The sequence below is a fragment of the Jaculus jaculus genome, chromosome 5 (genome assembly GCF_020740685.1).
Source record: "Jaculus jaculus isolate mJacJac1 chromosome 5, mJacJac1.mat.Y.cur, whole genome shotgun sequence".
Taxonomy (NCBI): Eukaryota; Metazoa; Chordata; class Mammalia; order Rodentia; family Dipodidae; genus Jaculus; species Jaculus jaculus.
Window position 1 is genome coordinate 101,462,896 of NC_059106.1, and position 16,597 is coordinate 101,479,492.

General features: G+C 37.7%; 1 protein-coding gene across 6 annotated transcripts in view; it reads left to right on the forward strand.

The window, feature by feature from the left end:
* Positions 1-16,597, forward strand: part of Pde4b (phosphodiesterase 4B) — a 467,475-nt gene that overhangs the window by 265,559 nt on the left and 185,319 nt on the right. The window lies entirely within an intron of this gene.

Below are 16,597 nucleotides of genomic sequence, written 5' to 3' on the forward strand. Positions count from 1 at the left end.
TCCTGGGGATCAAACTTGAATGATTCCTTCAGGCTTCCTCACGTCCTCATGAACGTGCTAGAAATTTTTTTAACAATTGTACCATGTCTCCAGCCCTTGGGCTGCCATGGTGAAACAGATTTCCTTTTCTTTGGAAAACGTGTCTTGCTCTTCAAATGACAGAATGAGTTGCTGGCACATGATTCAAAGTGATCTCCTGAATTCACTGTCACCTGGTGGAGGGTGTAAGCCTCATCCACAGAGGAGCATTTTCACAGCCATGTGAGGACTGATTATGTGAATTCTATAGTCTAGCAACACATCATCACAAGACTCTTTAACATCCAACACCTGACTTTCTTTTCCATTTCACATCTTCCTTGTTTTTCAGGTCTACAAAACATTGATCTTATTCCTCTGAGGTTTCTCTGCTCTTCTCTGTCTTTTGATAGCTTTTTAGGATCCTCTATCCTAATCTGGAGTCTCTCTCCTCCCTTATCCCAAGTGTCACATTTCTCTCTTCCTTGAAGTAAGTGCAAATGTCCTTTGCCTTGGCTTACTTGTTCAGACATCATCTCTTGAACCCCCAAACAGCTCCTGGCAGTGCATTTACCTGCCTGCTTCACATTACTCTTAATGTATTTATGACAACTTGTCTCCCCTTGGCCTTAAGGAGTCAAAAAACCTCATGGTTTTTGATCTGTTTTGTTTTAATTTCTTTGTTTCCTACAGGAGATAAAGTTCTCATTCATATACCAATCTTTCATTCTAAACTTCCAGGTGCTATGCCAGTTGCCCAGGATATAAAGATCAGTTAGATAAGCTTCTAGCTCTCTGAGACTGCACAGTCTTGTGAAGGAGACAATAAGCAAACTTTAGACACACATAAGTACGTTTTATTTTTTAGTTCTTTTTGTTGTTGTTGTTGTTGTTTTTTTTTTTTTTTTTTTTTTGAGGTAAGGTTTTGCTCTAGCCCAGGTTGACATGGAATTTACTATATAGTCTCAGGGTGGCCTTGAACTCATGGTGAACCTATTACTTCTGTCTTCCAAGTGGTAGGATTAAAGGCCTCCCTCAGTATTTGCTGACTGAATTAATTCATGCTGGTGAAGTATAGTCAATTTCCACTCAGTATCCCCTCATCTAAATACTTTTGCTGATAGTCCTTAGTCAGACAGTGGCTGGTAGGGAGCCAGGATCTCTGTCCTCACAAAACTTGTGGAAGAGTAGTATATGTGATTTGATGGAAGGAACTATAAGAAGAACAACAGATCCCAAATAGCTCAGTTGCTAAGATGCCTGATATAATTTATTTATTGGGGTTTGTAATTAACCTATCGTCAAATGCATCTGGAAGGAATTATTAAATACCTGAATTGATATTTCTTTCAAATTTTGTTCTCTTCTCTCTTTACCTCCATATCTTTTCTTTCTTCTTTAATACAACTAAATTGATTTACTTGTAAGATGGTTATCATCAGAAGAAAATAGAGGTTGTTTTTCCTCTGGATCACAATAGCACCCTACAACATAGTGTTTTTTTAATCTTTTGTTGGTTATCAGACTGTTTACTCAAATTTCCCACTAGACTGAATGTTCAAAGGGGGTTCCCACTTATGAAAATCAGATTTAGGGGACTTAATTTTAACATGAGTTTGAGAAAGATCTAACCATAGTCATCTCCTGTCATAAGAATACTAGCATGAAAAGATCACTCTCCTCAGTAGCAAATGCTGATAAATGTCGTCCATGTGTAGTCTACTTATCCTGTAGTCCACTTTCACAAGAGTGATCTTATCAAAACATAAATAAGTCATGGTATTCCCAGCATATGCATTTCTTATTCAAATTAGTATGGGGACATTTGTTATCAAATCTCTAGACTTAATTTCTGTCCCTACTTAAATTCTTGAACTATATGCTTTCAAAAACAGCATAATTTATGAAATTTATGCTATTACAAGTCCTTCATTTGCATACAAAAGAATCAGAAAAAGTAGAACATATGGATTGAAAGGGAGATGAATTTATAGGGAAACTTTATAGAATTAAATGTCTAGATGATATTATCTTGTGAGTCTCACAAAACCTACTCTTGCCCTCTACCTACTAAGCATTCATATATATATATTCTTGTTTCAGTGGAAATCAAAATTGGCATTTGTGTTTTCATCTGGCTTCAGATCTAGTAGCAATAAGAGAGTGAAAGGAACATAAAAGGATGAGTTCATTGGAACATGAACAATCTATTCATTTTTTACAACTCAGTAGCAATTATTATGGATAACAATGCAACTATTATAAGCTGAACACAAAAAAGGAGTAGTCAGGAGAGCATTCATGATGTCATCAGAAATATTTATGATAGGAACATGATTCAATGTTTTGAGATATGGTTTAAGACAGATTAGACTGTTGAAGAAAGGTTTGAGTGTTCACTTAAATTCAAAATAACATGAAATCTGATGCTTATACAGACTATCATTCATAAAGCATATGCACATTTATTATTTAAACTTCAATTTCTAAGCTTCCATTGGACCTCTGTTTAGTGTGAATATACTTTATAATGTCTATGTACTGAATAGTCCCTCTAGATCCCAATCTCCTATCAGTCATGAACCCTGTGGGTTGCCTGTCATGTATAAAAAGCCCAAGAGTGTCTGTTTTCATTATCTCTATTTTTCCAGGTGTCCACCTGACATTCTTTCCTTAGTCAACTTGAGTCTTGTTTTCATGCCCATGGCTCCATTACTTGCTTTTATCAACACCATTAGGACCACCCACTGTGTGACTCTCTCCCTCCTGGAGCTTGCTTCTTCCCTGGTTCACACAGCCATCCCATGATTCCTCACTGTTCACTTCATAGCTTCCTCCACACCCAGACTTGTCTCTGTCTCCTCACATGCTCAAAGTGATTTCAACAGCATACTGGATTTTAATTTTGCCTGCCAACTGATGATTGACACATTCATATCTTCCACCTCATTCTCTGCCTTAACTCCAAGTTAATTTATGCAGCAAGTTGTCTTCTCCCTTTATATAGGTATCTCAAGCTTACCTCCCTAAAGTGGGACTCTAGAAAACCCTGTGTTATTGAAGGATTTCCTTTCTCACAATGTATTTCTGAGTTCTTCTATTTACACTGGCCTAAAGCTCCTGATGCTACTCTTTATTCAGGCTCAATATTTTACCAGTCAGCAAGTCTGACTGGTTTTGAAGACTTGACCTTCTGAAAGTACCAAAAATATGACTTGTCATCACCACATCCATATCTACAAATGAAGGCAAAGTCCCATTATCACCAGCCTAGTCTTCTAGAATAGTTTCATAACTGGGCTCTACCCTTTTCTTGTTCTCTTTGCAGATATTTCTTCATAATGCAGCCAAAGTGATAATTTACTTTTTAAATATTTTTATTTATTTATGTGAAAGAAAGAGGCAGACAGAGAAGGGAGAGAGAGTGTGTGTGTGAGTATGGGTGTGACTTCTGCTACTGCAAAGGAACTCTACACCTGTGCACCACTTTGTGCATCTGGCTTTACATGAATACAAGAGAATCAAAGCCAGGCTCTCAGGCTTTGAAAGCAAGAGACTTTAACCACTGAGCAACCTCCCCAGCCCAAACTGATCGTTTTAAATGTAAAACTTCCCAGTGGGTTTCCCTTCATTTTCTTATTAAAGCCCATATTTTTCTTGAACGTTGGAATTCTTAGAGTTTTGCATTTTGGCTTAGTGAAATTCAAATGAGCAGAAGAGAAAAGCCTCTTTGTAGAGTTGCATGGATGATAGAGTCTTGGGCATGGACTGGGCTACTGTCCTAACCCCTACCACAATGGGGCAGTGTCACCTTTCTCCCCTGTAGAGATGACTTGAAAGACTCTTCTGCATCTTATATCCTTGCCTAGGAATTCAAGACCCCACACTTGCCTGGTAGACATTTAAAATTACTTCAAGAAATATGTAATTGAATAAAACTATTGTTACCTATTCCATGCCTACTACGTGCTTGATATGGTAGGTCTTTCCTTACTTGATCATCATGACCCCAAGTTAGGTACCTGAAGTGGACTTCTGTAGCTTATACTTAACAACCGCATCCCTCTTCTAGGAAAGCCTTATTCCTCATCCAAACACTGCATGTTTTCATAGGCTCTTTGCAGCTCCCACCTGCTGGTTAGTGGAGTTGTCATGTGACCAACGATGAGCCAATGTAGCCTTTACACAGGACGTTTACCATAAGTACTAAATGAGCAAAATGCCCTTTCCTCTTATTACAAGGCTAAGGTACAGTGTGTGCCCATGTCACCAGTGCAGAGGATCTGGACTGACAAACTTTCTTTGACATACAAATAATAGAGACAGACAAGAGACAATGACCCAGAGGTGTTGAATCTTTCTATTCAGTCTTTCTTGAGGTTGGCACTGCCTCTGTCCTTTCAGTTGTTACAATGGCTACATTATATAGCCCAATAGTTCCTCTGTTCTTCTTATGCCCATTTCAGTTAGTTGCCTGGCATCACAATTGTAGGGCCCTTAAACAATACAGTAGTGTATTTATCCTCATTTTATGGATACATATCCTACCATGCAAGAAAATTAAATTACTTGTCACCTGTTAAGAAGCTAAATGAACTTTAAATTCAGGTCTCTGTACTTCCAGTCTCAGTCCACCACAATATACTGCTTTTTCTTTCTATTCCTTTAAGAGTGAGCATTCAGGAAGTCATTAAGCATATGACACAAGCCTCTCATGTATAGATTTTTGTAAAATGATAAATTTGGATTCTAACCACTGAGGGATTTTTCATGGAAAGTTTTCTAAAGTCAAATAGATTGTTAGTCCCTCTGAAGATTTAATCAGGTGATTATGCCTCTAGGACTTGTTTAAATGTGACAGTGAAGAGCATGAGGAGGAGGCCCCATGTAGTCTTCATGAGGAGCCAGGTGGGCTTCTGACCCTACAGCAGTAAATTCAGAATGGCACTGTTCCACAGTGGCACGCTATTATTCCCAGATCATAGTCGTGTCCTAAAGGACATGTATGCACACCCTGGAAAGAATCACAAAATATTCACAACTAACCTTCTTGAAATGAAAAGACATTTTTTTCCTTCTTTGTACATTATGGTGTACTCTCCTAAGTCTTGGGAACTCATTACTTCAGAATGGTTATTGCAAGCATGAGACCAGCACTTACATTGGAAGCAGAACCATTGTAGAGTGCAGTAGGCTTCTGCTGATGACTAGTGGTGGCAAAATCATACAGGAAGGATGATTTCACTACCAGGGCACATTAACAGACTTTGGCACATAAATCTGAAAAGTACGCATGTACACATTTGTATGCATACATACATACATATGCTTGTAAACATACACATACACACATACATCAGCCTTTTTGTTTTCTTTTAAATGTGTTGTAGACTGAATGCTAGAAAATTATTCCTTGTGGAAGCTTCTGGATATTTTCCCAAGTCTAAAGAATGAGGATAATATTACTCTGAATGAGTTTCTGGTTTGATACTCAACTCTTTGAATTTGAACTCATCCACTTAGAATCTTTTTTCCATAGAATTTCTAAAATTTTTAAGTTCATATTTATATGGCATATTACTACTTACAGGATGCTTTCATGAACATTACATCTAAGGTTAGTATTAGTATTATTATATTTTGTTTACTTGCTTTTGTCATCACAATTGTTGTATTGTAATTTGCATGTGAGGATGAAGACACTAAGGTTCAGAGAGAAAAGACTTATTCTGGAAACACAGCTAACCTGTGGCCCAGTTCTCAAGTCAAGTCAGTCCACTGCGGCTTCTGAGGGTATAAAGACAAAGCACTTTAGAGAAGCACATTTGGCCTGGAAACTCAAATCACTGCCTTGGTGGCCATGAGCAGATGGCTTCACCTCTCGGATTCTTGATTCCAGTACCTTCAAAAAAGGAGTTGATGGTGACATAACTGCAAACGTGTGTGTTACATGAGAAACTGTGTGAAACCCTTGGTACTTAGTGCCCATGGAGACACTCATCAGTGTATAACAGGAACTCATCAGATGGTTCTAGTTTTAATCCAAGTGTTCTTATCTAATAAAAACAATATGCCCTATTTAGAGTTGGTACATGAAAGTCTGTGGAACCTACAGGTGTTCAGCTAAAGCTTCACAATATGAAGCTGTCAGTGCTGCAGTGTTTCAGGGGTTTTCTACCTCCTTACTTTATCCTTGCTAGAAAATCAATATGCAAGCTTGTGATCTCACAGAACTGTTCTGTGGTGACATTCATGTACTTGTCTACTTTGAGTTTTCCATTATGGTGACTCATAAAATCTAGCACACACAGAATGCATCTGCAGCAGCCAGGAAAAGGAGGAGGAAAGCTGCTACTTAGTGATGTCACCTAGAACCAGAAAACTCTGCCAGGTAGGACATCAGTTTTTGTGTAAGACAGTCAGCTGCTCACTTTCCCATGACATAGATCTCAATTTGCAGCTAGTCTATACTGACTTTTGGTCATGTGGATGAAGTGTGAAGAGATGCTAAATAAGCAGAAGAATAAGTTAAGAAGTGTGAGATTTTAGGCTCACAGTCAATGAGTTTTCAAAAGCATTTGTTTTTGTAAAAAATAGAAGATTCACTCCAGCACAATTTAAAGCCAGTTAGTCCTGCTGTGATCACGGATAGGTCAGTGACCATATCCTGAATCTAGTCAATAGTGCTATGGCCTTCCTGGGTCATGAGATATCTGACTGGAAGAACACAAGCCAGAGCCTCCAAAGAACTGGGCTGAAGACCTTCCCTACCTTCTACTTGCCATACTGTTGGACAACTTGTAATTCTCCATAAAACTTATTTGCAGAATAGAATTAAAAATACCTATTTCAAAGAAAAGTTAAGAAATAGATAAAATATATTGGTAAATGAAATGTCATGGATCTATAGTTACTACCTGATGCATGGATGTTTGTTGAGCTCAAATCTAAATGTCAGATTTTTGTTTGTAAAATGGAAACAAGGATGCTCTTATCTGAGAATTGTGATGACAATTAAATGGAACAAATATGACCAAGTTCTCTGAAAACTCTAGGTAAATATTTAATAATTCAATGATTTAGTTCTCATAATTAATTTAATAATATTGTATAATTGTTACATTGTTACATTGTAACAATTGTTACATTGCTGTTCTTATTATTCCTAAGTAAAATATCATAGATGATGACTTTTTTCATATCAAAGAAATACTCATAAAAGAAGATTGGAAGAATATTGTTCTAAATCATAGGATTTTGTTTGCAAACAGTGTTAATTATAATTTACTTCAGCCAATTAAGTCATGTTTTAATATATCTGAGTGACATGGATTTTTTAATGCTATTTAAAAGTGGGAAGGTTTGAAATTGGTGACATAAACAAGAGCTATGGTGGTTGAGCAATTACCAGTGTCCCGCTTCCCATCACTTCATGTGTTCTGGGCCAGCCTGGGGAAGATCTCCACTGGCTTTGATTGTACCCTTCACTCAGGGGAACTGCTTACTCTACTCAGGTAAGCTTGTTTCAGCCTTACACTGAAATTTTGAGATGCATTTATCTATACATATGCATGTCTCATTCCTTGGTCTCCTATTTACTTCTAGCTATCTCAGCTGGAAATCAAGACACACTCTGTCAGCAAAATATGCTTTAATAGAAAGCCAAAGAGAGTCACTTTCAGGTATAATCCTAAAATAATGCATTTTGTATGTGTAATCTTTCTCATCAGCTTGAGGGTTTCTACTGCAGCTTTGTGAAAAGATCAATAATCTCTGGCATGCTGCATGTGAAGTAATAGTACAAACGCAACTGGGAGCTCTGGGACTGTCTCCATGAGTAAAACTGTGACTCTCTGACTTTGTCTTTGTTTTATTAATGCACGTTTCTTTAATGCACTGTACTTTAACTATGTCCTTGGAAAGTCATGCAACAATATTTAGGTTCATTTCCTGTTTAAAATGGAGACAAAAAAGGTCCTTACTTGAGAGAATTGTTTGGAAAACTAAGATAAAATTTGTGAAGAATTACCCCTCTCACAGTACTACTTGTTATTCTTACTACAGGATATAATTATTAACACTGTAACAGTTAATCAAGTCATGGTTCATTCTTTTTTTCAAAGACTGCTATTTGAGGACCAAGAGTTTTATTCTCAAGAAATTCAAAGATCATTTTTCCTTCTTCAGTTGCTGTGATTAAGTGCATTTAGGATAATATAATTTCTTAAAGAAGTCAAATTCATACATATAACCTCCCTCCCCCACACAGGCCAAAATAGAAGTAAAAGAACAAATAAGCTGATCAGGAATAAGATAGATATATAAAATCAGTTATAATTCTATTCATTAGCAATGAACAACTTGAAAATGAAATTATTAGATAATTACATTAACATCAAGATTAAATATTTAGAAATAAATTTTTCAAGGAATTCCAAGGTGTATACAGAGAAAAGTTCACAATGCTAAAAGAAATTTAGAAAGACTTTGTGGTGGTTTGATTCAGGTGTCCCCCATAAACTTAGGTGTTGTGAATGCTAGCTCCCCAGCTGATGGATATTTGGGAATTAATGCCTCCTGGAGGGAGTGTATTGTTGGGGGCAGGCTTATGGGCTTTTTAGCCAGCTTCCCCATGCCAGTGTTTGGCACACCCTCCTGTTGCTGGGGTCCACCTTATGTTGGCCAGGGGGTGATGTCCACCCTCTGCTCATGCCATCCTTTTCCTCTGCCATTGTGGAGCTTCCCCTTGAGCCTATAAGCCAAAATAAATCTCTTTTTCCCAGGAGCTGCTCTTGGTTGGGTGATTTCTACCAGCAATGCTAACCGGACTGCAACACACTTTAATTGGAAAAACATCTCATATTCATGGGTGGGTAGACCTAAGTTTGATATAGACTTACTCCTTAAAATTGATTTACACAGTTCTTATTAACATCTTAACGTCTTTGTTATGAAAAAAATTACAATCTGATCCAAAATTATTGAAGAATGCTGGGAACCTAGAATAGCCAAAAAGAAAACTGACAGGAAGTATAATGTGGGACAGTTTGAGTTTTCCAAGTAATTATTTTGGTAAAAAACAGTATTTTACTAATATAATATAAGTAGACATATAGGTTAATAGAATAGGAACAAAAGATCATAATAACCCTGTATACATACAATAAATCTTGTTTTTACCAAGGTGCCAAGATAATTCAATGGGGAAAAAAACTTCTTAAAAAAAAGTAGTGACCAAACATACTTGTATTTTTACACAATAAGTTCACGAGGTACAGTGGTTTCAATGGCAGCAGTGTTCCAAACACTCCTACTTTCCTTGCTATGCTTCCTGGCTGAAGCAGACACAGGTCCTTTTATTTCAATCTTAGTTGCTAATGTTATTTGCCAATACAAACTCCACATTACACATCACTTAGTAAGAAAATAAATATATCTCTATATGCAAAGATTTAGATTACAGAATGACTACACAAGGATTAAAGAGGCATATCGTTTCAAAGAGGTCTGAGAGGCCAAAACAAGGAAACTGATAGAAATGCAGGAGTCTGTAATGACAACTTATGACAGTATCGAAGTGAGGCTGCAAGGTCTCTGCTAAATAGCATACAAACCAAAGGAAGTGAAGGGCAGGATCAGGACACATGGGTGGCAGGTCCAGATGAGCAAACAGGCTGATGGCAGGTATAATTTAGTAGACAGCATCAACAGTGGGGCCAGAGCTGAGCTGAAGCCCTAGGAACTGTTGGAAATTCCTTCACAATACACACCAGGTAGTCAGATAACAAGCCTGTGTGGCTGTCACAATCACAATGCTAGGGTGTTGATCTCTTTCTGGATTCTAGGTGAAGATGTTATAACCATTCCTCAGCCTAGGGTGTCCAAACAGTTATTGGGCCTGGTTTTCCTGATATCATTTTTAAAAATGTATTTATCTATTTATTTGAGAGAGAGGGAGGTGGGCAGGTGAGCTCACCAGGCCTCTAGCCCCTACAAATGAACTCCAGATGCATGTGCCACCTTGTGCATCTGGCTTTACACGGTACTAAGGAATTGGACCTAAGTCCTTTAGCTTTGCTGTGAGTACCTTAACTGCTAAGCCATCTCTCTAGCTTCTGATATCATTTCTTATATGCCTTTGCTCCTATAATCCCAATTCACCCTGACAAAATTGTGGATTTGTGCCCTTTCTGCTCTAGGAAGAAATCATCTAACAGTCTGTGCTGCATAAGTGGTGCTAAGTAGACAGTGCCCATTTGAGTGTCTATCTAGGAATAACCTATGCTCCAACTTCAAACTGGAGTCAAAAGCTCCTTATAAAATTGAGTTCCTCAAGGACAAGGCTCAGTCAGAGAAACCTTGGTTTTATACAGCATTCTGAGCAACTTGGGACAGGGTATAGCCTGACCTTACCACTGCTAAGGCAACTGAAAAATGGAGTCATCTTTCGAATTTACAGCATAAACAAAAAATAATTAAGGATGGTGGCACACCAGAAAGCCACCAGGCTCAGCTCCAGGTGCAGGAAAAGCCAGGTGAGGGGAGTTTCCACTCACACTGGAGCTCTCTGCAACTCAAGAAACGTGAAAGGAGAGCGGCAGTGAACAACGGAGGAGCAGATCACAAGGTAGAAGAACACGTGGAACAGCAAGAGAACTAGAGCAGCTGTGGCTCCATCCCCTCACCCACTGCCTGTGCACAGCTCCAGCAAACAGAGCTGTGGTCCCGGGACAGGCCACGCCAACTTGAGCTGACAGCAGGATGCAAGCAGAAGCAGAGTCCGGCAGCAATATCAGCAGCTCCAGCACCAGGAACAGAGGCAGATCCAGTAATGGCAGCAGCAGCAGGAGCTTAAGAGGCAGCAGCAGCAGATCCAGCAGCAGCATCTTCAGTGGCAGCAGTGGTGGTTCCAGAAGTGGCAGCTATATCAGCAGCAGCAGCAGCAGTGGATGCAGCAGCAGCAGCTTTAGCAGCAGCAGTGACAGATCCAGCAGCAGCAGCAGCTTCAGCAGAAGCAGCAGTGGTTCCAGCAGCAGGGGTGCCATTCTGCAGGGCCACAGGTGCCAGGCTCAGTTTGCCCCACAGTAAAAGGCAGTGCCCAGCTCCAAAAATCAGTACAGCAGCTCAACGACCCAGCCAGCAACTTGACTGAGCAAAAAATCATCCAAGGTAACTGGGATTGCACCAGGGAAGGGTCTCACTTGGTCACAAGCTGACTTGGATCCCTCAACAGACCAGAAATCTTAACCTCTTTGTTGATAGAGGATCTGGTTGTTATAATAACTACTCTTACATAAACACTTGGTGCTGTTTTTGATTGAATGTGTACAGTGTTTAGTTAAATTTTAGAATCTACCTATATTTTATTCCACTCAGCCTACTTGAATACTCCCATAGCAGGGAAACTGAACCCTTAGGAACACCTTTGTAGATACTCTGAGAGTCTTAAGAGTCATACCTAACGCCTTAAGCTCCTACCCTGAAGATATATAACATCAAATCAACTGATATAGCTAAGAATACCCAGCTAGCTATAAAATCCAAGAATAACTTAATCCAAGATGCAAAATATATACCTTATAACACAAGAAACACTAAAAAGCAAGACAATATAAATCCACTGAAAAGTATTAATTCATCAGAAATTACCTCCCGTGAGAATGAGTTAGAGGAAATGCCTGAGAGAGATTTGAAAAGAATGATTGTAATTATGTTCAAAGAAGTCAAAGAACAAATCAAAGGAATCAAAGAAGAAATCAAAGAGGAAATCAAAGGAATCAAAGAGGAAATCAAAGGAATCAAAGAATAAATCAAAGACACAGGATACCAATTTAATGAAATAAAGAAGGCAATACAAGACATAAATAAGGAAATAGAAATAATAAAGAAAAACCGGTCAGAATTACTAGCAATAAAGAACACAGTTAATGAAATAACTCTGTAGAAAATCTCACCAGTAGAATGGATGAAGGAGAGGACAGTATATCTAAGCTAGAAGACCAGGTGGCAGATCTAATACAGTCCAACAAAGAGAAAGACAAACTTATAGAAAAGTTTGAGTGGGAATTTCAAGATATTCGGGACACTATGAAAAGATCAAATATAAGAATTCAGGGCAAAATAGAAGGAGAAGAATTCCACTCCAAAGGCATAATAGGCATCTTCAATGAAATCATAGAAGAAAACTTCGTCCAAATTGGGAAAGAAGTGCCAATGCAGATACTGGGAGCCTTTAGAACCCCAGCCAGACAAAAGCTGGAAAAAAACCTCTCCCTGCCATATCATAATCAAACTACACAACACACAAGCCAAAGAAAAAATATTCAAAGCAGTTAGAGAGAAAAATCAAGTTACCTACAAAGGCAAGCCCATCAGGATCACAGCAAATTATTCAACACAAACTTTAAAATCCAGAAGGGCTTGGAGTGATATATTCCAAGTTCTGAAAGATAACAACTGTCAACCAAGGTTATTTTAACCTGCAGAGCTATCCATTCAAATAGATGGAGAAATAAGGACATTCCATGACAAAAGCAGGTTAAAGGAGTATTTGAAGCCAAAGGGAGCTCTACAGAAAATGCTTGATAGAATCCTTCATGCTGAAGAAAAGGAAAAGCACACATATAAGGAACCTGGAAAAAACAAGCAATACTCAAATACTAGTTAACACAAAAGAGCAAAGGTAGAACCGGAACCACACACAAAAAAAAAAAAAATGGCAAACATAAACACACACCTTTCAATAATATCTCTTAATATCAACGGCCTCAATGTCCCAACCAGAAGACATAGGTTTGCAGACGGGGCTAAAGCAGGATCCTACAATTTGTTGTCTCCAAGAAACTCCCCTTTCTACAAAGGATAGACATTATCTTAGGGTGAAAGGGTCGAAAACGGTGTTTCAAGCAAATGGGCCTAGAAAACAAGTAGGGGTTGTTATCCTAATATATGACAAGGTAGACTTCAGTACAACGTTAGTCAAGAAAGATAAGGAAGTTCACATTATATTGATTAAGGACACACTTCCACAGGAGGACATTACAATCCTAAACATATATGCACCTAACATGGGGGCTCCCAAATTCATCAAACAAACACTATTAGAACTAAGGACATAGATAATACCAAGCACAATGGTGGTGAAGGACTTTAACACTGCACTCTCATCAACTCACAAGTCATCCCGGGAAAAACTAAACACAGAGGCATCTGGACTAAATGAGGTCATAGAAGGAATGGACCTAACAGATATATGCAGGGCATTTCATCCAAATGCTGCGGAATATACATTCTTTTCAGCAGCACATGGAAAATTCTCTAAAATAGACCATATATTAGGACACAAAGAAAATCTTAACAAATTCAGGAAAATTGAAATAATTCCTTGCATTCTATCTGACCACAATGGAATTAAACTACAAATCAATAGCAAGAAAGGCTATAGAGCATACACAAAATCATGGAAACTAAACAATACACTACTAAATGAGGAATGTGGCAGTGAAGAAATCAAAAAGGAAATCAAAAAATTTATAGAGTCAAACGATAATGAGAACACAAAATACTAAAATCTCTGGGACACATTGAAGGCAGTTCTAAGAGGTAAATTTATACCCTTTAGTGCCTATATTAAGAAATTAGAAAGGTCACAATTAAATGACCTAATGCTTCACCTTAAAGCTTTGGAAAAAGAAGAACAAGGCAAACCAAAAATCAGTAGATGGGAAGAAATAATAAAGATTAGGGCAGAAATTAGTGAAATAGAACCAAAAACCAATCCAAAGAATTAATGAAACAAGGAGTTGGTTCTTTGGAAGGATAAACAAGATTGATAAACCCTTAGCAAATCTGACCAAAAGAAAGAGAGAAGAGACAGAAATTAATAAAACTAAGAGATTAAAAAGGTAACATCACAACAGATGCCAGAGAAATTCACAAAATCATAGGGACATACTATAAAAGCTTATACTCCACAAGTATGAAAATCTGAAAGAAAAGGATGAATTCCTTGATTTATATGACCTAAATCAAGATGGGGGCTAACTCCACAATGCATGACCCATATACCTCAACAAGGAGGAGCCAAGGGAAGGCTTAAGTCACAGATGAGCCTAATAATGGTACCAAACAGACTGTATTTGCTGAATACAAAACTAGTTAATAAAAAAATTAATAAAAAAATAAAGATGAGTATAATATTTTAACATTAAAAAAAAAAAAGAAATTGCAGAAGACACTGAAAAGTGGAGAAACATCCCTTGTTCCTGGATTGGAAGAATCAATATTGTGAAAATGGAAATCTTACCAAAAGCAATCTACACATTTAATGCAATCCCTATCAAAGTTCCTAAGGCATTCTTCATGGAAATAGAAAAAACAATCCAAAAATTCATTTGGAATCACAAAAAAACCCTCAAATATCTAAAATAATGCTGAGCAACAAAAATAAGGCTGGTGGTATCACCATACCTGATTTTAACCTATACTACAGAGCCATAGTAACAATAACAGCATGATACTGGCACAAAAACAGACATGTAGATCAATGGAACAGAATAGAGGACCCAGATGTAAGTCCAGGTAGCTATAGCCACCTGATATTCGATAAAAATGCCAAAGGTACTCATTGGAGAAAAGACAGCCTCTTCAGCAAATGGTGTTGGGAAAACTGGATATATATCTGCAGAAGGATGAAAATAGATTCTTCTCTCTCTCCATGCACAAGAATTAAGTCCAAATGGATTAAAGACCTTAACATCATACCTTAATCTCTGAAACTGCTAGAGGAAAAATTAGGGGAAACTCTTCAACATATTGTCCTTGTCAAAGACTTTCTGAATACAGCCCCAATTGCTCAGACAATAAAACCACAGATTAGTAATTGGGATCTCATGAAGTTACAAAGATTTTGCACTGCCAAGGACACAGTGAAAAAAGCAAAGAGGCAACCTACAGAATGGGAAATAATCTTAGCCAGCTATATATCTGATAGAGGATTAATATCTAGGATATACAAAGAATTCAAAAAGTTAAATAATAAGGAATCAAACAAGCTAATCAAGAAATGGGCTATGGAGTTAAATACAGCATTCTCAAAAGAAGAAATGCGAATGGCATATAAGCATCTAAAAAAATGCTCTATGTCACTAGTCATCAGGGAAATGCAGATTAAAACTACATTGAGATTCCATCTCACTCCTGTCAGATTGGCTACCATCATGAAAACAAATGATCATAAATGTTGGTGGGGATGTGGAAAAAGAAGAACCCTTCTACACTGCTGGTGGGAATGCAATCTGGTCCAGCCATTGTGGAAATCAGTGTGGAGGTTCCTAAAACAGCTAAAGATTGATCTACCATATGACCCAGCTATAGCACTCCTTGGCATATATCCTAAGGACTCATCTCATTTCCTTAGAAGTACATGCTCAACCATGTTTATTGCTGCTCAATTTATAATAGCTAGGAAATTGAAGTAGCCTAGATGTCCCTCAACTAATGAGTGGATAATGAAGGTGTGGAACATTTATATAATGGAGTTCTACTCAGCAGTAAAGAAAAATGAAGTTATAAAATTTGCAGTAAAATGGATGGATCTGGAAAGGATTATACTAAGTGAGGTAACCCAGGCCCAGAAAGCCAAGTGCCACATGTCTCCCTCATATGTGGATCCTAGCTATAGATGATTTCTGTGTGAGAAGGAAATTGCTTAGTAGCAGAGGCTAGTAAGTTAAAAAGGAGATATAAAGGGAAGGGAAAGGAAGGGAGGAGGATACTTAATAGGTTGGTATTGTATATATGTAAGTAGAATGATTGAGATGGGGAGGTGATATGATGGAGAATAAAATTTCAAAGGGGAAAGAGGGGAGTAGGGTATTACCGTTAATATTTTTTATAATCATGGAAAATGTTAATAAAAATTGTGAAAAGATTAAAAACAAAATTAAATTAAATTTAAAATAATTAAAATAAAAACATGTGTGTGTGTGTGTGTGTGTGTGTGTGTGTGTGTGTGTGTGTATTGTTCATACCAGGAAACATTGATGCATGTCTATAATTCTAACACTCTGGAACCTGGAACAAGAGGATGGCTGAAAGTTTGAAGCCAGCCTGAGCTATGTGGTGAACTTCAGGTCAGCCTGGTCTATAATGTGGGACATTTTCTCCATAAACAAATCTATTTATTTAGTTATTTATTTTTCTCATTATCTTGTATTGGTCCATGGTGTCTTATGTATGATAACCAGTGCACAAGTAACAAAGAAAATGAAGCAAGTGAACTAATCTTAATTAAGATTGGAAAACAAAAATGGTTTTTGCTTCCAGGGATGATTTTTAAAAATGAAGCATAACCCACAGAGTGGGGAAAAATTATAAGTCAGGTATCTGAAAAGGGACTTGCTTCCTGAATATTTTAAGAGCTATTACAACTTAACAATTTAAACACCATGTAACTCAGTTTAAAGAGACAGAGAGAAGCATTCTTTTTTGTTTGTTTTTCTTTTGTACACTTTTAATTTCCCTGTGATGAGAATCAAGGCTAGGGTCTTATGCTTTCCAGGCAAGAGCTGTATCACTG